Source organism: Thalassophryne amazonica, chromosome 7 (genome assembly GCF_902500255.1).
Source record: "Thalassophryne amazonica chromosome 7, fThaAma1.1, whole genome shotgun sequence".
Lineage (NCBI taxonomy): Eukaryota > Metazoa > Chordata > Actinopteri > Batrachoidiformes > Batrachoididae > Thalassophryne > Thalassophryne amazonica.
In genome coordinates, this window is record NC_047109.1 from 106,124,205 (window position 1) to 106,146,957 (window position 22,753).

Consider the following 22,753-nt stretch of genomic DNA (forward strand, 5'->3'; position numbering starts at 1 on the left):
GAGTATTAGTCTGATCTCTTTTTGCAGCCGTTTTCCTGGGACGGATACACTGTCTGCGGAGTTGGCGTTTGGTGTGGACTGCGACGGCTTCGCCTCACACCCCACCCAGATAAGTGGTTATCTCAGGAGCTGCACGAGTGTGTGATTGGAGGTGGAGGTTCTCCCTCCTTAACTGAATACAGACTGTGGGATTACTGAGTGTGCAACCTCACACTCATCTGGACTGTCTCTGTTCTCTGCCAGCAGTACCGGGTCTGACTGCTGACTTCTTGATGCAGTGCTCGCTCGTCTTTTCACAGCGTCCCGTCATGTACGCAGCAGACGCCAGCCGGGTGGCTTATGTGATCAATTTGCTTCGAGGAGAGGCACGCGCCTGGGCTACGGCGCTTTGGGAACAGAACTCACGGCTCCTAACGGTTTATACTGAGTTTGTGAGGGAGTTCCGACAGGTGTTCGACCACCCTCATAGAGGCGAGACCGCTTCAAGTGTGCTGCTGTCAATACGGCAGGGGCGTCGGAGCACAGCGAAGTATGCAGTTGACTTCCGCATCGCGGCAGCGCGAGCCGGCTGGAATGCTGTTGCGCTCCGCGCTGCCTTTGTAAACGGACTGTCTCTGGTCCTTAAGGAGCACCTGCTGGCGAAGGACGAGCCGCGGGATTTAGACGGGCTTATCGCCCTGGTTATACGGTTAGACAACCGTTTAACGGAACACCGACAGGAGCGAGGCGAGGGGCGTGGTCAGGCACAAGCCGTCCCTCTTCCTCCCGGGTCCGAAAGGAAGCCGACTTCCCCACGCTCCACTGCCAGGGCTCTCCACATGACAACAGCTCCCCCTGCTGACGTTGCTATGGAAACGAGCAGGGCCAAAAAACGATCAGATCAGAGACAAAGGAGGCTGATCCGTAGAGAGTGTTTTCTCTGCAGCTCTACCGAGCACACAGAGAGAATGCCCCAAACGGTCAAAACAGCAGCACTCGTCCTTAGAGACTGGGCTAAGGGTGGGTCACAACACCCACGTGGGGAAACCCCGACGATCTGCACGAATCCCAGTCACGATCCTGAGTGGGGATCTAACACTTCACGCCCCAGCACTGGTGGACAAGGGGTCGGAGGGGAATCTGCTGGATAGCAGATGGGCAAAGGAGGTTGGGCTCCCTCTAGTGGCCTTACCGTCACCATTGTCGGTGCGGGCACTAGATGGCACCCTTCTTCCACTAATCACACACCAGACACAGCCAGTGACATTGGTGGTGTCTGGGAATCACAGGGAGGAGATTGTGTTTTATGTAACACCTTCTACCTCCCGAGTAATTTTGGGTTTTCCATGGGTGTTAAAACACAATCCCCGGATTGATTGGCCGTCTGGGGCTGTGGTTCAGTGGAGCGAAACCTGCCACCGGGAGTGTTTAGGATCCTCGGTTCCACCCGGTGTGACAGCTAAGGAGGAGGTTTTAGTCCCCCCCAATCTGGCAGCGGTGCCAGCCGAGTACCATGACCTTGCTGACGTCTTCAGCAAGGATCTGGCACTCACGCTGCCCCCGCACCGTCCGTACGATTGTGCCATTGATTTGATACCGGGCGCTGAGTACCCGTCCAGCAGGCTGTACAACCTCTCACGTCCGGAACGCGAATCAATGGAGACCTACATCCGGGACTCGTTAGCTGCCGGGTTGATCTGGAACTCCACCTCCCCGATGGGTGCTGGTTTCTTTTTTGTGGGCAAGAAGGATGGCGGACTCCGTCCATGCATTGATTACAGAGGGCTGAACGAGATCACGGTTCGCAACCGATACCCGTTACCTCTGTTGGATTCAGTGTTCACGCCCCTGCATGGAGCCCAAATTTTCACGAAATTGGATCTTAGGAATGCTTATCACCTGGTTCGGATCCGGGAGGGAGACGAGTGGAAGACGGCATTTAACACCCGTTAGGTCACTTTAAGTACCTGGTCATGCCGTTCGGTCTCACCAATGCGCCCGCGACGTTCCAAGCATTGGTCAATGACATCTTGCGGGACTTCCTGCATTGGTTTGTCTTCGTATATCTAGACGATATACTCATCTTTTCTCCGGATCCTGAGACCCATGTCAAGCATGTACGTCAGGTCCTACAGCGGTTGTTGGAGAACCGGCTGTTTGTGAAGGGCGAGAAGTGTGAGTTCCACCGCACTTCTATGTCTTTCCTGGGGTTCATAATCTCCTCCAACTCCGTCGCCCCTGATCTGGCCAAGGTTGCGGCGGTGAGAGATTGGCCCCAACCAACGAACCGTAGGAAACTACAACAGTTCCTCGGTTTTGCAAATTTCTACCGGAGGTTCATCAAGGGCTACAGTCAGGTAGTTAGCCCCCTGACAGCCATGACCTCCACAAAAGTCCCCTTCACCTGGTCGGATCGGTGCGAAGCCGCGTTTAGGGAGTTGAAATGCCGGTTCTCGACTGCACCGGTTCTGGTGCAGCCCGATCCCAAGCGCCAGTTTGTTGTTGAGGTGGATGCCTCTGACTCAGGGATAGGAGCCATGCTGTCCCAGAGCGGGGAGTCCGACAAGGTTCTCCATCCATGTGCCTACTTTTCCCGCAGGTTGACCCCAGCTGAACGGAACTATGACGTCGGCAATCGGGAACTTCTTGCGGTGAAGGAGGCTCTTGAGGAGTGGAGACACCTGTTGGAGGGAGCATCGGTACCATTTACGGTTTTCACGGACCATCGGAACCTGGAGTACATCCGGACCGCGAAGCGTCTGAACCCCAGGCAAGCCTGCTGGTCGCTGTTCTTCGGGCGTTTTGACTTCCGGATCACCTACCGCCCTGGGACAAAGAACCAATGGTCGGACGCCCTGTCCCGGGTGCATGAAGAGGAGGTCAAGACCGAGCCGTCCGACCCCCCTGACACCATCATCCCCGAGTCCACTGTCGTGGCCACCCTTACCTGGGACGTGGAGAAGACCGTCCAGAAGGCCCTGACACGGAGCCCGGACCCGGGGACAGGTCCGAAGGACAAGCTGTATGTCCCACCAGAGGCCAGGGCTGCGGTCCTTGACTTCTGTCACGGTTCCAAGCTCTCCTGTCACCCGGACAAGCCTGACAGACTGTGGGATTACTGAGTGTGCGACCTCACACTCATCTGGACTGTCTCTGTTCTCTGCCAGCAGTACCGGGTCTGACTGCTGAAGACAGCGGCCACCTGGGGCGCAGGGCTTGGCGGCTCCGGTGTTTTTCAGTTCCGTTGGCAGTGGAAGCTGTGTGGATCCGGCTTTTCTCTCGCCAGGCGTCTTCTATCGTCGAGCCTGCCCACACGTCACCTGGTGTATGAATGACAGTCACTATATTGTTATTGTCTGTACGTCGTTGTGTGATTCACAACATTAAATTGTTACTTTTGGCTTATCCATTGTCCGTTCATTAACACCCCCTGTTGTGGGTCCGTGTCACGACACTTTCACAACACCTTGTCTTTGGACATGTCTGTATATTCCTTTAGTCTGGAGTACACAATGTCCATTGCTACCAAAGAAAGAAAGAAAAAAATCTGAAATACTGATTTGTCTGACCACAATACATGTTTCCATTGTGTAATGGCCCAACCCAGATGCTACTAAGCCCATAGAATTCAACTCTACTTCTGGGCAAGATTAACTACAATCTTGTATTTAAACTCCATATTGTTGTGTTTAACAAAGGATTTCAACAGCAATCCCTTGCCCATGTGCTTATATCAGCTATTGATGAATGACCTTTTCCTGATTTGTGGTTGTATTGCTGTTAATCTAAATCTAATCCTAACGTGTTTCTGAATCTTAAATGCAAAACATGCATTCATTGCATATGTGAGTGGAAATTTGCAGGAACCTTCATGAAACATTGTTCCCCAACTTTCTGTATGATATCATATGAGAATATCGTACAGTTACCCTGAGGGCTACTGGAACTGATTTAGAACCCTGCAAAACTAGACAACTGGCTCCTGCCCAGACAGTGAGGGTGAGTCTGTGATCATGTTAGTTATCTGTCTTTCACCTCCCCAGGTTGTTCAGGGTTGCCAATATAAATGAAAATAAATTGAATTGAAAAATTGAAATTGCCACAGCAGTTTCTCCAGGTGTACATGAAGAACCACACACACACAGCCACATTAAACATTTTTTGAAGATTCATAGTAAATATGTACTGTACACAAAAAACAAAAATACAAGCAAATGATTTGCCTTCCCCCCAAAATATGATTAATGAAGCTCAAATTGAGGTGACAAAGGTGAATGAGATTAAATACTTTGGATCTGCCATTCAAAGTATTGGAGAGTGTGGCAGAGGGGTGATGAAGGAGCTGCATCCAGGGTGAAGTGGGTGGAGAAGAGTGGCAGGAGCAAAAGGGAACGGTCACAATACGGTTGTGAGACTGGGAGGCAGTGGCACTGCTAAAAAGACAGGAGGAGGATGATGACAAACGATCAAATCAAATGCCCAACACAGAAAGCACGCTGAGATGGTTTGGATGTCCAGTGGAGGGATGCGGGGCTATATCTGGAGAAGGATGCTGAGGATGAAGCCACCAGGCACGAGGAAATGAAGAAGGGAAAAAGAAGAGGTTTATGGATGTGGTGAAGGAGGACATGCAGGTGGCTGGTGTGACAGAGAATATACAGGGGACAGAGTGAGAGAGGTGACAGAAGATCTGCTGTGGCGCCCCCTAATGTCAGCAGCCGAAAGTAGAAGCAGGAGACAAAGTCAACATGCTGTTAAATCTGTGTGCTGTCAATGAACAGACAGACAAACACACCCATATAACTGGAAAAATGTTCTCATGCTTCCAAAAAGTGCTTCAAAACCTAAACACTTCTGCGTGCACATACATACACACTCACGCTTTGTGCACGCACAATTAAAAATATGCTTTCAGCTCTTTGGTGTCTGGCCATGAAAGCAAAACATACTTAGTGGATTATAGCTGATTTTTTTTCCAGTACAAATGACTCATAGATTTGGAGTGAACATAACATGGAGGTGTGAGCTTGTGCAGGTATCAACACATACCTGGATGGTTGTTAATACAACACTTGATGCTTTCCTGTTCATCATTCATCAGTTTAGACTTATCAAAAAAAAAAAAAAAAAAAGAGAGAGAGAGAGCTGACATGGCGATAACAGATGCAGTAGTTAACCACACTGCACTTTATTTTATTGACTGCATCAATTAATAATAAACAGGCGTCTTTCCACTCTCTAATTTTCACATTGTGACACACGCGGCCAATAATTACACATGCAGACAAGAACATCCTTCACTGAATGGGTCTTCTGGACTCACTCTGTCACTTGCTGAGGTGGGAGTGGTGAGAAGTGGAGTTTGTATACAATGCTCCTCCCATGTTCCCATACTCTCTCTGTCTTTCTCTCTTTTTGTTGGGGTTCTCCTGTGGGCCAACCAATCCTCAGATCTCTCCAACTCGCCAACACACTCTCCTTCTCTCTCTCTCTCTCTCTCGCTTCCTTTGCGGCTCCCCTGTTTCCTGCTGTGCTTCTTTTTCCCTTCTTCAGAATCTACTCACTCCATTTATCTACAAACCAGCTAATCAAGGTAAGAAAACAATCACACCCATTTATGCAATCTGCAGGCTCCTGAGGATCAGCTCTTACAGGCAGAGAAAACAAAAGCGCGTGACTTTCTTCACTACACAAGGCTGGTGTGTTGTCCATATTACATATAATGCAGCCTTTACAGCCAGACCTGCAAGGACATAGACACGGTCCATCATTGTGCCCCGTCTGTTGCACACTCTATTTTGCAGCCTCATGCACAAGATGTAACTTAATAGGAGGGAGAGTGAGCATAATGGTTCACTCTAAGTTATGCTAAAACTAGTAGGTGTGCGCACATCCAGTCCTAATTAGGCCAGGTGCAGGACAAGAACAGCAGACAAAAAAAAAAAGACAAAAAAGAAAGAAAATCCACACACCAGTAAAGCTCCCAAAATCTTTAATTGACCAAATGCAATGTTTCGACCCTGAAGAAGACTTCAGGGTCAAAACATTGCTTTTGGTCAATTAAAGATTTTGGGAGCTTTACCGGTGTGCAGATTTTCTTTCTTTTTTGTCTAAGTTACTGACATGTAGTAAAATAATACACATAATACAGCATCTAGTATGGCAACTACGTTATTTGGCATTACTTTTTAGTGTCAGACCATGAATGAAAAAATAATGCTGGGTAGGTACTCTGTCTCGTGCAATAAAAGTCAGGCACATAAACATGGCAAGATGATACATGTTTTTATAGTGTTTTGTGATTTTTAGTGAGTATGAAGCCTGCAACAAAATGTGCTAAAGTCTGAGCTCAGTCCAAGGATGCTGTGGAATCAGTGCCATGTGCAGCAGGGTAATTATACAGTCAGAGCAAACGTTTCATGGTAAGACAAAATATGGCCATTGTGATTCCATTTCTGTTGCCCAGCACCAAACAAAATTCAACCACTACAGTTCTGTATATATATATATATATATATATATACATACACACACACACACACACGAACACTGGGTCAGAAGAGAAACACTCAGTGCATCATGGGAACCCCCCCAGCAGTCTAAGTCTATAGCAGCATAACTAAGGGATGGTTCAGGGTCACCTGATCCAGCCCTAACTATAAGCTTTAGCAAAAAGGAAAGTTTTAAGCCTAATCTTAAAAGTAGAGAGGGTGTCTGTCTCCCTGATCCGAATTGGGAGCTGGTTCCACAGGAGAGGAGCCTGAAAGCTGAAGGCTCTCAGCAACTTCTCAGACAATGGAATTCTGACGAGGGGCTGGACAACTCCTCCCACAAGGAGTGCTCACAGGCGAATGACGTCACCGACAGGCGTGGAAAAACTCACGCATGCGCATGAGGGTTCAAGCATGTCTGACATAAAAACATATGAATGAAATCCATATAGTTTTTGAAAAAAATAAAAAGGACCTATACTTTATGGACAGCCCTCGTATAGAAACAAATGTTAAAGACAAGAATCATTTATTTTATTTTATTTAGTTATTCATCATCATGATTATTTATTTATTTATTTATTTATTGGTGCATTTTTTTTTTTCATTCATTTATTTCTTTGCATTTTCCATACCATTCCATCTTTTTTCTGATTTGGGTCATAGAGGGAAGCCAAATTTTTATTTTGTTGTCATAAAATACCCCTCTCCCCCATCAAAAAACTGTAAATTTTACAACCACAGTTTCATTCCATTCCTATTACATTGCATTGTGTAAAAAGCTCAACATATTTAAAGCCTTTCATTCCACCATATTGAATATTTAAATGACATATCACAGGAAACTTCATGTGTAGAGCTGAAAATATTAATGTTGTATGAAGACATTTGAGATTTGTTACATGGTGAACTTGCACAAAAGATCTTCATGCATTGTATTTCAATGGAGCACCTAAGGTCAATCAATCAATCAATTTTTTTATATAGCGCCAAATCACAACAAACAGTTGCCCCAAGGCGCTTTATATTGTAAGGCAAGGCCATACAATAATTATGTAAAACCCCAACGGTCAAAACGACCCCCTGTGAGCAAGCACTTGGCTACAGTGGGAAGGAAAAACTCCCTTTTAACAGGAAGAAACCTCCAGCAGAACCAGGCTCAGGGAGGGGCAGTCTTCTGCTGAGACTGGTTGGGGCTGAGGGAAAGAACCAGGAAAAAGACATGCCGAGAAGGGGGGCAGAGATCGATCACTAATGATTAAATGCAGAGTGATGCATACGGAGCAAAAAGAGAAAGAAACAGTGCATCATGGGAACCCCCCACAGTCTACGTCTAAAGCAACATAACCAAGGGATGGTCCAGGGTCACCCGATCCAGCCCTATCTATAAGCCTTAGCGAAAAGGAAAGTTTTAAGCCTAATCTTAAAAGTAGAGAGGGTATCTGTCTCCCTGATCTGAATTGGGAGCTGGTTCCACAGGAGAGGAGCCTGAAAGCTGAAGGCTCTGCCTCCCATTCTACTCTTACAAACCCTAGGAACCACAAGTAAGCCCGCAGTCTGAGAGCGAAGCGCTCTAATGGGGTAATATGGTACTACGAGGTCCCTAAGATAAGATGGGACCTGATTATTCAAAACCTTATAAGTAAGAAGAAGAATTTTAAATTCTATTCTAGAATTAACAGGAAGCCAATGAAGAGAGGCCAACACGGGTGAGATATGCTCTCTCCTGCTAGTCCCCGTCAGTACTCTAGCTGCAGCATTCTGAACCAACTGAAGGCTTTTTAGGGAACTTTTAGGACAACCTGATAATAATGAATTACAATAGTCCAGCCTAGAGGAAATAAATGCATGAATTAGTTTTTCAGCATCACTCTGAGACAAGACCTTTCTGATTTTAGAGATATTGCGTAAATGCAAAAAGGCAGTCCTACATATTTGTTTAATATGCGCTTTGAATGACATATCCTGATCAAAAATGACTCCAAGATTTCTCACAGTATTACTAGAGATCAGGGAAATGCCATCCAGAGTAAGGATCTGGTTAGACACCATGTTTCTAAGATTTGTGGGGCCAAGTACAATAACTTCAGTTTTATCTGAGTTTAAAAGCAGGAAATTAGAGGTCATCCATGTCTTTATGTCTGTAAGACAATCCTGCAGTTTAGCTAATTGGTGTGTATCCTCTGGCTTCATGGATAGATAAAGCTGGGTATCATCTGCGTAACAATGAAAATTTAAGCAATACCGTCTAATAATACTGCCCAAGGGAAGCATGTACAAAGTGAACAAAATTGGTCCTAGCACAGAACCTTGTGGAACTCCATAATTAACTTCAGTCTGTGAAGAAGATTCCCCATTTACATGAACAAACTGTAATCTATTAGACAAATATGATTCAAACCACCGCAGCGCAGTGCCCTTAATACCTATGACATGCTCTAATCTCTGTAATAAAATTTTATGGTCAACAGTATCAAAAGCAGCACTGAGGTCCAACAGAACAAGCACAGAGATAAGTCCACTGTCCGAAGCCATAAGAAGATCATTTGTAACCTTCACTAATGCTGTTTCTGTACTATGATGAATTCTAAAACCTGACTGAAACTCTTCAAATAGACCATTCCTCTGCAGGTGATCAGTTAGCTGTTTTACAACTACCCTCTCAAGAATCTTTGAGAGAAAAGGAAGGTTGGAGATTGGCCTATAATTAGCTAAGATAGCTGGGTCAAGTGATGGCTTTTTAAGTAATGGTTTAATTACTGCCACCTTAAAGGCCTGTGGTACATAACCAATTAACAAAGATAGATTGATCATATTTAAGATTGAAGCATTAAATAATGGTAGGACTTCCTTGAGCAGCCTGGCAGGAATGGGGTCTAATAAACATGTTGATGGTTTGGATGAAGTAACTAATGAAAATAACTCAGACAGAACAATCGGAGATTAAGAGTCTAACCAAATACCGGCATCACTGAAAGCAGCCAAAGATAACGATACATCTTTGGGATGGTTATGAGTAATTTTTTCTCTAATAGTCAAAATTTTGTTAGCAAAGAAAGTCATGAAGTCATCACTAGTTAAAGTTAATGGAATACTCAGCTCAATAGAGCTCTGACTCTTTGTCAGCCTGGCTACAGTGCTGAAAAGAAACCTGGGGTTGTTCTTATTTTCTTCAATTAGTGATGAGTAGAAAGATGTCCTAGCTTTACGGAGGGCTTTTTTATAGAGCAACAAACTCTTTTTCCAGGCTAAGTGAAGATCTTCTAAATTAGTGAGACGCCATTTCCTCTCCAACTTACGGGTTATCTGCTTTAAGCTACGAGTTTGTGAGTTATACCACGGAGTCAGACACTTCTGATTTAAAGCTCTCTTTTTCAGAGGAGCTACAGCATTCAAAGTTGTCTTCAATGAGGATGTAAAACTATTGACGAGATACTCTAACTCCCTTACAGAGTTTAGGTAGCTACTCTGCTCTGTGTTGGTATATGACATTAGAGAACATAAAGAAGGAATCATATCCTTAAACCTAGTTACAGCGCTTTCTGAAAGACTTCTAGTGTAATGAAACTTATTCCCCACTGCAGGGTAGTCCATCAGAGTAAATGTAAATGTTATTAAAAAATGATCAGACAGAAGGGAGTTTTCAGGGAATACTGTTAAGTCTTCTATTTCCATACCATAAGTCAGAACAAGATCTAAAATATGATTAAAGTGGTGGGTGGACTCATTTACTTTTTGAGCAAAGCCGATAGAGTCTAATAATAGATTAAATGCAGTGTTGAGGCTGTCATTCTCAGCATCTGTGTGGATGTTAAAATCGCCCACTATAATTATCTTATCTGAGCTAAGCACTAAGTCAGACAAAAGGTCTGAAAATTCACAGAGAAACTCACAGTAACGACCAGGTGGACGATAGATAATAACAAATAAAACTGATTTTTGGGACTTCCAATTTGGATGGACAAGACTAAGAGACAAGCCTTCAAATGAATTAAAGCTCTGTCTAGGTTTTTGATTAATTAATAGGCTGGAATGGAAGATTGCTGCTAATCCTCCACCCCGGCCCAGTGCTACGAGCATTCTGACAGTTAGTGTGACTCAGGGGTGTTGACTCATTTAAACTAACATATTCATCCTGCTGTAACCAGGTTTCTGTTAGGCAGAATAAATCAATATGTTGATCAATTATTATATCATTTACCAACAGGGACTTAGAAGAGAGAGACCTAATGTTTAATAAACCACATTTAACTGTTTTAGTCTGTGGTGCAATTGAAGGTGCTATATTATTTTTTCTTTTTGAATTTTTATGCTTAAATAGATTTTTGCTGGTTATTGGTGGTCTGGGAGCAGGCACCGTCTCTACGGGGATGGGGTAATGAGGGGATGGCAGGGGGAGAGAAGCTGCAGAGAGGTGTATAAGACCACAGCTCTGCCTCCTGGTCCCAACGCTAGACAGTCACAGTTTGGAGGATCCAAAAAAATTGGCCAGATTTCTAGAAATGAGAGCTGCTCCCTCTAAAGTGGGATGGATGCCGTCTCTCCTAACAAGACCAGGTTCTCCCCAGAAGCTTTGCCAATTATCAATGAAGCCCACCTCATTTTTTGGACACCACTCAGACAGCCAGCAATTCAAGGAGAACATGCGGCTAAACATGTCACTCCCGGTCTGATTGGGGAGGGGCCCAGAGAAAACAACAGAGTCCGACATTGTTTTTGCAAAGTTACACACCGATTTAATGTTAATTTTAGTGACCTCCGATTGGCGTAACCGAGTGTCATTACTGCCGACGTGAATTACAATCTTACCAAATTTACGCTTAGCCTTAGCCAGCAGTTTCAAATGTCCTTCGATGTCACCTGCTCTGGCCCCCGGAAGACAATTGACAATGGTTGCTGGTGTCGCTAACTTCACATTTCTCAAAACAGAGTCGCCAATAACCAGAGTTTGATCCTCGGCGAGTGTATCGTCGAGTGGGGAAAAACGGTTAGAGATGTGAACGGGTTGGCGGTGTACACGGGGCTTTTGTTTAGGGCTACGCTTCCTCCTCACAGTCACCCAGTCAGCCTGCTTTCCCGACTGCCCGGGATCTGCCAGGGGGGAACTAACGGCGGCTAAGCTACCTTGGTCCGCACCGACTACAGGGGCCCGGCTAGCTGTAGAATTTTCCACGGTGCGGAGCCGAGCCTCCAATTCGCCCAGCCTGGCCTCCAAAGCTACGAATAAGCTGCACTTATTACAAGTACCGTTACTGCTAAAGGAGGCCGAGGAATAACTAAACATTTCACACCCAGAGCAAAAAAGTACGGGAGAGACAGGAGAAGCCGCCATGCTAAACCGGCTAAGAGCTAGTAGCTGCACTAAGCTAGCAGATTCCCAAAAACACACAAAGTGAATAATGTGCAAATAATCCAGAGGTGATTCAGCAGAAGGAGTGCCCCAATCAAGGCACCAAACAGGCCATGAAGCAGCACAGGGAACGCACAACAACGGTGCCAAAATAAAATAAAAATAAAAAAAAATAAAAAAATAAAAACGAAAGCGTTAGCAAGCTAGTTAGCTTGCCAACGCTAATGAAAGTTAGCTGATAAAAGTGCTCCGTCGCGATGTTTCGACCATTAGAGGTCTTCCTTAGGCGTTGGAGCACAGTAAAAAAGTAAAAAAAAAATAAAAATAAAAAGGTAAAAAAGTCTTGAAAAAGACTGTTAGTTCAAGTCCAAAGCAGCAGGTAGCAGTCTCTGTGTAAACAGTCCCAACCAAAAAAAAATCTGTCAAAGTTTTCGTCAGTGCTTCAGACAGAGAGAAAAACAGCAGGATCAGCTGGTCGGAAGTAACTACACCGGCATAGGTGTCATAGGTGTAACTACACCTATGACTACAGTCCGGCCCACAGAAACAACATCATTGCCAAATTTGCTTTGACACTACAGTAGTCAGACTGATCTCAAAGGGAGATGACACAGCTTATAGAGAGGACGTCCAGAGGCTAACAACCTGGTGTTCAGAAAACAACCTGGCACCGAACACCAATATTAAGAATATTAAGAATTTTTTATATATATATTATCTTTTCTTGCAATCTTATATTGTACATAGAGATTTTCAATTGCACAGTCCTGTAGGATTTTATCTTGTTATTTTATCTTGTATATATTTGGTACCTATACTTTCTTATAACTATTTTATATTTTTCTTCTGTTTTTATTTAACTACAGTATCTATTTGCACTGAAAAAGGAGAATATCTCCAAAATTGTTGTACATTTTGTATAATGACAATAAAGGGCAGAGTTGAGTTAAACAGAAAGGTAACATTCTGGATCAGATCACAGTGGAGTGGAACAGAGAAGAATGTTCTTTCAACAAAACAGACCAAATCTAGGTTTGCATCTCTGATGTGCCTTCTGACATATTACAGCTGAACTTTCAAGTTTTCTTTAAACAAACAAACAAACAAAAAAAATCCTTCTCTACACCACCTCATCATGAAGCTGGATAACTGGTGATAAAATGCAAAACATGCACTATTTCTCTCACAGTTTCTCCAGTCGCAGTCACAGAAGCCTACAACCCCTGGCAAAAATTATGGAATCACCGGCCTCGGAGGATGTTCATTCAGTTGTTTAATTTTGTAGAAAAAAAGCAGATCACAGACATGACACAAAACTAAAGTAATTTCAAATGGCAACTTTCTGGCTTTAAGAAACACTATAAGAAATCAAGAAAAAAAGATTGTGGCAGTCAGTAACGGTTACTTTTTTAGACCAAGCAGAGGGAAAAAAATATGGAATCACTCAATTCTGAGGAAAAAATTATGGAATCATGAAAAACAAAAGAACCCTCCAACACATCACTAGTATTTTGTTGCACCACCTCTGGCTTTTATAACAGCTTGCAGTCTCTGAGGCATGGACTTAATGAGTGACAAACAGTACTCTTCATCATTCTGGCTCCAACTTTCTCTGATTGCTGTTGCCAGATCAGCTTTGCAGGTTGGAGCCTTGTCATGGACCATTTTCTTCAACTTCCACCAAAGATTTTCAATTGGATTAAGATCGGGACTATTTGCAGGCCATGACATTGACCCTATGTGTCTTTTTGCACGGAATGTTTTCACAGTTTTTGCTCTATGGCAAGATGCATTATCATCTTGAAAATGATTTCATCATCCCCAAACATCCTTTCAATTGATGGGATAAGAAAAGTGTCCAAAATATCAACGTAAACTTGTGCATTTATTGATGATGTAATGACAGCCATCTCCCCAGTGCATTTACCTGACATGCAGCCCCATATCATCAATGACTGTGGAAATTTACATGTTCTCTTCAGGCAGTCATCTTTATAAATCTCATTGGAACGGCACCAAACAAAAGTTCCAGCATCATCACCTTGCCCAATGCAGATTCGAGATTCATCACTGAATATGACTTTCATCCAGTCATCCACAGTCCACGATTGGTTTTCCTTAGCCCACTGTAACCTTGTTTTTTCTGTTTAGGTGTTAATGATGGCTTTCGTTTAGCTTTTCTGTATGTAAATCCCATTTCCTTTAGGCGGTTTCTTACAGTTCGGTCACAGACGTTGACTCCAGTTTCCTCCCATTCATTCCTCATTTGTTTTGTTGTGCATTTTCGATTTTTGAGACATATTGCTTTAAGTTTTCTGTCTTGACGCTTTGATGTCTTCCTTGGTCTACCGGTATGTTTGCCTTTAACAACCTTCCCATGTTGTTTGTGTTTGGTCCAGAGTTTAGACACAGCTGACTGTGAACAACCAACATCTTTTGCAACATTGCGTGATGATTTACCCTCTTTTAAGAGTTTGATAATCCTCTCCTTTGTTTCAATTGACATCTCTCGTGTTGGAGCCATGATTCATGTCAGTCCACTTGGTGCAACAGCTCTCCAAGGTGTGATCACTCCTTTTTAGATGCAGACTAACGAGCAGATCTGATATGATGCAGGTGTTAGTTTTGGGGATGAAAATTTACAGGGTGATTCCATAATTTTTTCCTCAGAATTGAGTGATTCCATATTTTTTTCCCTCTGCTTGGTCTAAAAAAGTAACCGTTACTGACTGCCACAATTTTTTTTCTTGATTTCTTATAGTGTTTCTTAAAGCCAGAAAGTTGCCATTTGAAATGACTTTAGTTTTGTGTCATGTCTGTGATCTGCTTTTTTTCTACAAAATTAAACAACTGAATGAACATCCTCCGAGGCCGGTGATTCCATAATTTTTGCCAGGGGTTGTATAACTTCTTCAGGGCTGTCTGCGTGTCTTGGTTGCTTTCCTCACTGATCTTCTTGTACAGTCCCTTAGTTTTTGAGAACTGTCTATTTCACACAGATTTGTGACAGAGTACCATACTGTTTATATTTCTTCATAACTTATGTAAATAATGTCCAAGACATAATCAGTGTCTTGGAAATGTTCATGTATCCATCACCTGACTTGTCTGAAGAAAACTGGATGTACATGTCATGGTTTATATGTGTTCTACTAAAGGGTGCACTTACTTATTCACACCATCATTTTGGCTTATATAGATTATTTCATTTAATTCATGATGTAGAGATTACTTTTCACAGTGAGTTTAAAGTGCATCTGTTTGCTTGTAATCAGTGTTCATGTATAAAAGGTCAGTGAGTTTCTGGGCTCCTGACAGACCCTTGCATCTTACATCCAGTGCTGCACTGACTTTTCTGGTTTCTGAGTCATGGGGAGTGGAAAAGAATTGTCAAAGGATCTGTGGGAAAAGGTAATTGAACTGCATAAAACAGGAATGGGATATAAAAAGATATCCAAGGAACTGAGAATAACAATCAGCAGTGTTCAATTCACTGCACAGACTCAACTTTCACCCTTAGCAAAACCTCAGCCACTTAAGAGAAAGTCATTTGGAAGGTTGCAATGCAACTGAGAGCTTAGCTTAGAGCCTCACAATACCCTCTGTTCTGAACATGTCTATGCTGCGTGCAGTATAAACAGGCTTGGAAGATTTTGTGCTCCAGAAAGTACCATTTCTGGAACGCAGTGGCTAAATTTATGGAACCATAAAGAACCGAATACAGGCTTGCGTAGCCAGGGGTGGGCCTGGATGGCCCCCATCCAATGAGAAGGCTGAGTCGACACTCGACAGTCACCTGTTGTTGCCTCATTGTATTCCTATGATATGGTGTTGCATTAGCACTGAGCGACAATTAATAAATTTTGTCAAAAAAATTTGGTTCATCTTCTGTGATTTTTATTAATTCATTTTCAGAGTACAGTACAGTATAACGCGGTTCACCTTTCGCGGCCTCGCAGTTTCGCGGATGTTTTTAGTGCAATTTTGCATGCTTTTTTTTTTAACGGTGCACTGTGTTCTCCGTCCTTATCAGGCGGGCTGGTTGCGGCACCGGTTGGCATCACCGTGATTGCTCTCACTGCCTCCGATGCGCTTTCTGCATGCTCGGTAAATGCAGCAGCGGGCCACCACCTCCTGTCTGCTGTGTGGAACTGCGCCAAATCTGGCAACAGGTCCAGAGACTACGCTCGCTGTTTTGATGCGGATGTTGACCGCAGCCGCAGCTCCGTGGCCACCGAGAGAGGACTTGGATTCTTTGCAGGTCCCGCATCCATACCTCCGGAGGCAGTGAGCGAAGGGAGAGCACGCGCATTGTGTTCTGCGTGTGTCTGTTTATAATCTTCCCGCCCAGAAGAAAAAAGAGAGTGTTTACACAGGAGAGAAAAGTGAGAAAATGTTAATGCCTGTTTGAGAAAAGTGTATAAAGTGTGTAGTGAGGGGTTTTACAGCCTTAAAACATCTATAATAATTGCAAAAAATAGCGCTGACTACTTTGCGGGTTTCGCTTATCGCGGGTTATTTTTGAACGTAATTCGAATGAGGGACCACATTTTTCCTCAAATAAATAGTCTTCTGTGGGGCCTCATCACAATGCCAATAACAACATGCACTGTCGAACGGCTGTTTTCTACTGTTAAGTGGATAAAAACGTCCACCAGAACATCCATGTTGACTCACAGACTGAATGCACTCTCCGTGCATTCCCTTGAAAGAGAACTGACCGAATCGTTGGACTATGATGACGTGATAAGAGAGTTCAACAAAAAACCCTGTCGTCTCCTGCTGTAGCATTAAAAGGATTCATCAAATGTAAGTGTGAGACCATTAATTATTTTTTTCTTCTAAATAGGCCTAATTGTTAATATTATATTGCAACTGCCACGAATCATGTTGGTGTCCGTTCTGATGGTTTTTAATTTGGCCACCGAGCCATGGTTTCCATTGTTTATCAATTTCATAATTTGGCCGCCGAGCCAACCTGTTTTCATGTTGTGGATATATTTAGAATTTTTATTTTAAAGGACTTTACATGACTAAGCGTTGCGTTGCTGCTTGCATTGACCATGGGGTGCTTGTGTCTGACACTTTGCGTCTGTGTAACTGTGCACACAGCGTCTTTGCAGTTGGCTGAGATGTGTTCATCATTAAACTTGGAATTCATTTTTGAAACAATGCCTTATTTAAATACCTATGTTTTGGGTTTAGGGTTTAGGCCGAGCCAAGTAGGCTACCAGACTTGCACTGAATGTGTGTGTGTGTGGGTGTGTGTGTGTGTGTGTGTGTGTGGGGCGCTGCACTGCAGCTTGCATTATCCATGAAGAGTACTTGTGTCTGACGTGTGGCGTCTGTGTGCTCACCTTACCTACAACCCCAAAGGTTGGGCCCGTCTGATTTTTCTGGGCCCACCCATTTTATGATTTCTGCCTACGCCCCTGATTACAGGCTATTTGCACATGAATTCTGGTCACATGTGTATCTTGAGAATGACTCACTCTGCATGTGAACTTGCTGGTGCAGAATACAGTTTTCTTTCCCATTCTGTGCCAATAAGTTTCTGGGAATGACCTAAAAGTGTGTGAACTGGATCATCACTGGTTTGAAAATTATACGTTACATTATTTTTACAGGTGTTGTTTTGCAATGAAAATGTTTGAAGTTGAAAACTATCGAGTTGTCCATGCGTGACTGGAAATCTGGAAGTCACACTCACTCACTCATCTACTCCAATCAAGAGTCACCAGGGGCGGGGGGTGGAGCCTATCCCGGCAGTCATAGGGCGTGAGGTGAGGTGCACCCTGGACAGGATGCCAGTCTGTCACAGGGCCACATATAGACAAACAAACACATATGGACAATTTTAAAGTTTCCAGTCCTCTTAACCTGCTTGTTTTTGGATGTGGGAGGAAGCCGTAGCACCTGGAGGGAACCCATGCAAACACAGGGAGAACATACAAACTCCACACAGAAGGCCACAGGTGGGAATCAATCCCATTACCTTCTTGCTGTGAGGCAACAGTGCTAACCACTAATCCACTGTGACTGGAAGTCACGTATGGATCTGTAGGGGTTTCTTTATGGTTCTGTAAAAACAGCCACTGTGTTCTGGAAAGGGTGCTGCCCTCTTCTGGATTTGAAATAAGGTTTGAACCTAATGTCACAGTTTCTGAGACACCTTGCAAATGACTTTCTCTTTTGATTTTGGGTTCAGATTAGGGTAAAGGTTAGTTTTTAATTGCTTCAGCAGTGCATCTGGATCTGTGCAGTGCCTTTACAGACTCCTGGAATTCTTGCACAGTAGCAAAATTCTGATACGGTCCAGGTACAATTTAGGAGTTTTCCACCTATACATACTGCATGGAACACACATTTCAAAACAGCAGTTAAAATGTTATAAAACTGGCTCCAAGATTTGAAATTGTTAGTTCAAAAATAATTTCAACTCCTGCACAGAACAAACCAGCTGAAACTCCAACACTGTGTCCTGCTGTAAGAGGTCACAGTACGACAAGAAGAGTTACTTTAATACAACGAAACAACGCTGAAAACTACAATACCCACAAGGGTTCTGTTGTGAAAGCGTCTGCCAGCAGGCTGTGCACTAAATATACAAGACAGCAGCTTTCTACGTTTCAAAACATTTTGAAACAGGTTTAAAACCATTTCAATACTGATTCAATGTTTCAAGGCAACAAATTGATAATACGTAACACACAATTTCCAACTTCTCCACCCCCAAACTTACTTTTTGTAGTTACTTGAACTTCAGACATTTTTCATGAAGAGGTGTTTCTTTGTTTGTCCTTCTGAATAAAGACATTTGAATATTTTTGAGATTAGAAAGAAAGGACAAAAGCATCTTTTATAATCATTCCTTTGCTGTACTTTTGACAGAAATGACTCAGTTCTGCTAATTGACAAAACATGAGCAAACACACTTATTCTTTCTTTTGGGTTTATTGGCAGTTGGCAAACCAAGTAATACATTCCTGCCACCTACTGGACAGGTGCACACCAGCTACAAAGACAAGCATCAGCTTTGAGCCATTTCTTGCTTGCAATGGTGATGGATGAGCTCCGACTCTTCATGGACTGTGATGTTTGAAGATGACGTGATCTTTAGAGAGCAGGTTGAGTTGAGCCTGGAGATGTGGAGATATGCTCTAGAGAGAAGGGGAATAAAAGTCTGTATCAAGATGGAGTACAGTAGGTGTGTGTAAATGAGGGAGAGCATGGAGGACCAGCTGTCTGCCTGGGTGGTTGCCATTCAGAACCCAAGGTGGTTCCGTGGTGTTGTGCATGCGGTAAAACACAGCACCAGTGCATGCTCCCAGACTTGACTTGAACCTTGGGCAAAGTCCTTAATCCCCAAGTTGATTCTGATGTGCAGTGAGTGCCTTACAGCTTGACAATGGTGTCACTGTAAAGCACTTTAACCATGAAAGCACAACATGGATGCAGTCTGTGTACCATTGATCATGATTTGTGTTCACTTGTGCATCTGTAAGAGTGAAAGGGAACGTTAACAAGATCTGATTAGCAGTGAGACCAGCAATTTGTGGCAAGAAATAGGTTCGATGTGGCGAAGCTGAAGATTGTGTTTTTTTGGGTGGGTGGGGGGGGGGGGGGGGGTGATGGGGACGGAGAGAAGTAGGAGTTAACATATCAGAGTAAACGCACAGGAAGGATGAGTTGAACACAAATCCAAAGGCGAGATTGAGATGGCTTGGACATGTGCAAGGGAGGGATCCGGGGTATACAGGGAGAGGAATGCAGAGGATGGAGCCAAAGGGCGGGAAGAGAACAGGGAGGCCAAAGAGGAGATTTATGGATGTGCTGAGTGAGGACATGGAGGTAGTTGGTGTGACAGAAGAAGATACAGAGGACAGGGTGAGATGGAGACAGATCCCTAACGAAAGCAATCAAAAGATCACAAATTTCTTCTCCTTCACATTTTTCCTTCTGTGGCGATGGAGATTCATACTCCTTTGCCTTCTCTTGCGACAATCAATATGTATGATCCCAAATTCACTAAATTGAGGGTTCTCAAACCTGCACTACCAACCAGTAGACAGTGTATACGGAAGCAACCACTGTTTCTGTTTGTTTTGTCTTCAGTTTCCCAGCTGCACTGCATAATGTGAAACATGAAGTATGTCCATTTTAGGCTACTGTATGAACATGGTGGTGTAACATGGCGGCGTCCATGAGGGGGTCTGTTCACATGCAGACAGGCAGAGCTCATTCTAAGCTCATGAAACCACTTTGTTGCATGGAATTTATACACTAATGAACACCCTAAATTCATATACGCTGTTGTTTTAAAGTGGACCTTGACATATTTCAATATAGACTCTGTCTTTTTAGATGTTTTTGAGTTCATCTGTTCACTCAGGAGAAAAACAAAATGAACTGGTGCATTTTTTAATTAGTATGCAAATGTAGCGGCTGTACTCTTCTCTCTTGTGTGTTGTGTTGATTCCTCCCACTCACTTCAAATCAAATCAAATCAATTTCATTTATATAGCTCCAAATCACAACAAACAGTTGCCCCAAGGCGCTTCATATTGCAAGGCAAAGCCATACAATAATTACAGAAAAACCCCAACTGTCAAAATGACCCCCTGTGAGCAAGCACTTGGCGACAGTGGGAAGGAAAAACTCCCTTTTAACAGGAAGAAACCTCCAGCAGAACCAGGCTCAGGGAGGGGCAGTCTTCTGCTGGGACTGGTTGGGGCTGAGAGAGAGAACCAGGAAAAAGACATGCTGTGGAAGAGAGCAGAGATCAATCACTAATGATTAAATGCAGAGTGGTGCATACAAAGCAAAACGAGAAAGAAACACTCAGTGCATCATGGGAACCCCCCAGCAGTCTAAGTCTATAGCAGCATAACTAAGGGATGGTTCAGGGTCACCTGATCCAGCCCTAACTATAAGCTTTAGCAAAAAGGAAAGTTTTAAGCCTAATCTTAAAAGTAGAGAGGGTGTCTGTCTCCCTGATCCGAATTGGGAGCTGGTTCCAGAGGAGAGGAGCCTGAAAGCTGAAGGCTCTGCCTCCCATTCTACTCTTAGTTTAGCTAATTGGTGTGTGTCCTCTGGCTTCATGGATAGATAAAGCTGAGTATCATCTGCGTAACAATGCAAATTTAAGCAATGCTGTCTAATAATACTGCCTAATGGAAGCATGTATAAAGTGAATAAAATTGGTCCTAGCACAGAACCTTGTGGAACTCCATAATTAACCTTAGTCTGTGAAGAAGATTCCCCATTTACATGAACAAATTGTAATCTATTAGATAAATATGATTCAAACCACCGCAGCGCAGTGCCTTTAATACCTATGGCATGCTCTAATCTCTGTAATAAAATTTTATGGTCAACAGTATCAAAAGCAGCACTGAGGTCTAACAGAACAAGCACAGAGATGAGTCCACTGTCTGAGGCCATAAGAAGATCATTTGTAACCTTCACTAATGCTGTTTCTGTACTATGATGAATTCTAAACCCTGACTGAAACTCTTCAAATAGACCATTCCTCTGCAGATGATCTGTTAGCTGTTTTACAACTACACTTTCAAGAATTTTTGAGAGAAAAGGAAGGTTGGAGATTGGCCTATAATTAGCTAAGATAGCTGGGTCAAGTGATGGCTTTTTAAGTAATGGTTTAATTACTGCCACCTTAAAAGCCTGTGGTACATAGCCAACTAATAATGTTGTGAAAGTGTAGTGACACGGACCCACAACAGGGGGCGCAAATGAACAGACAATAGAAGGAGTCAAATTTGAACACTTTACTGTTGTGAATGCCACAACCATACACAGCAGATTATAGAATGATACAAAGTCAATGGATAAAGGTGTCGTGTGGGCAGGCTCGATGACAGGAGATGTCCGTCTAAAGAAGAACCAGAACCACACGATTTCCTCCGCCACCAAACCCGAAGGATACTGGAGCCGCCAGGTCCCGAGTCCCCCAGGTGGCCACCGTCTCCGCATGTCGGATCTGGTACTGCTGGCGAAGAACAAAGACAGTCAAGTGTGGGTGTGTGTACACCCAGTAACAACAACAGTGGGAATTCCACCTCCACCTCAAATCACACACTCGTGCAGCTCCTGTTTCAGCACTTATCTGGAAAGAGTGAGAGGCGAAGACGTCGGCACTCTCACAAACCACCAATCAGCGGACAAGGCTCCACAGGAAAGCGGCTGCAAAAAGAGTTCAGACTAAGATACAGTTTAGTTTATGGCTGAGAATATTACCTCCTTAGAAGAACGATATCTCGGCGACGTGGTGGAGGTGTCATCCTGCTTTTATCTGGGGTGAAGTGCAGATGATCGGTGACAGCTGTCATAGTTGATGAGTGACAGCTGTCACCTTGGCTGTTCCTGTGAGGCGGCAGCGCCCTCTCGTGCCTGAAGCCCGCACTTCAGGCAGGGCTCCCTCTGGTGGTGGGCCAGCAGTACCTCCTCTTCTGGTGGCCCACACAACAAATAAAGACAGATTGATCATATTTAAGATCGAAGCATTAATTAATGGTAGGGCTTGCTTGAGCAGCCTGGTAGGAATGGGGTCTAATAGACATGTTGATGGTTTGGAGGAAGTAACTAATGAAAATAACTCAGACAGAACAATCTGAGAGAAAGAGTCTAACCAAATACCAGCATCACTGAAAGCAGCCAAAGAGAACGATATGTCTTTGGGATGGTTATGAGTATTTTTTTCTCTAATAGTTAAAATTTTATTAGCAAAGAAAGTCATGAAGTCATTACTAGTTAAAGTTAAAGGAATACTCGGCTCAATAGAGCTCTGACTCTTTGTCAGCCTGGCTACAGTGCTGAAAAGAAACCTGGGGTTGTTCTTATTTTCTTCAATTAGTGATGAGTAGTAAGATGTCCTAGCTTTACGGAGGGCTTTTTTTATAGAGCAACAGACTCT

General features: G+C 43.7%; 1 protein-coding gene across 2 annotated transcripts in view; it reads left to right on the plus strand.

Annotated features, from left to right (window-relative positions):
- Positions 1-5,409: 5,409 nt before the first annotated feature.
- entpd3 (ectonucleoside triphosphate diphosphohydrolase 3) overlaps positions 5,410-22,753 on the plus strand; it is a 31,173-nt gene continuing 13,829 nt past the window's right edge. For both annotated transcript variants that reach the window (XM_034175277.1, XM_034175278.1), the window contains exon 1: positions 5,410-5,572. The gene's annotated coding sequence lies outside the window, so the exon portion shown is untranslated. The remainder of the gene's footprint in view (positions 5,573-22,753) is intronic.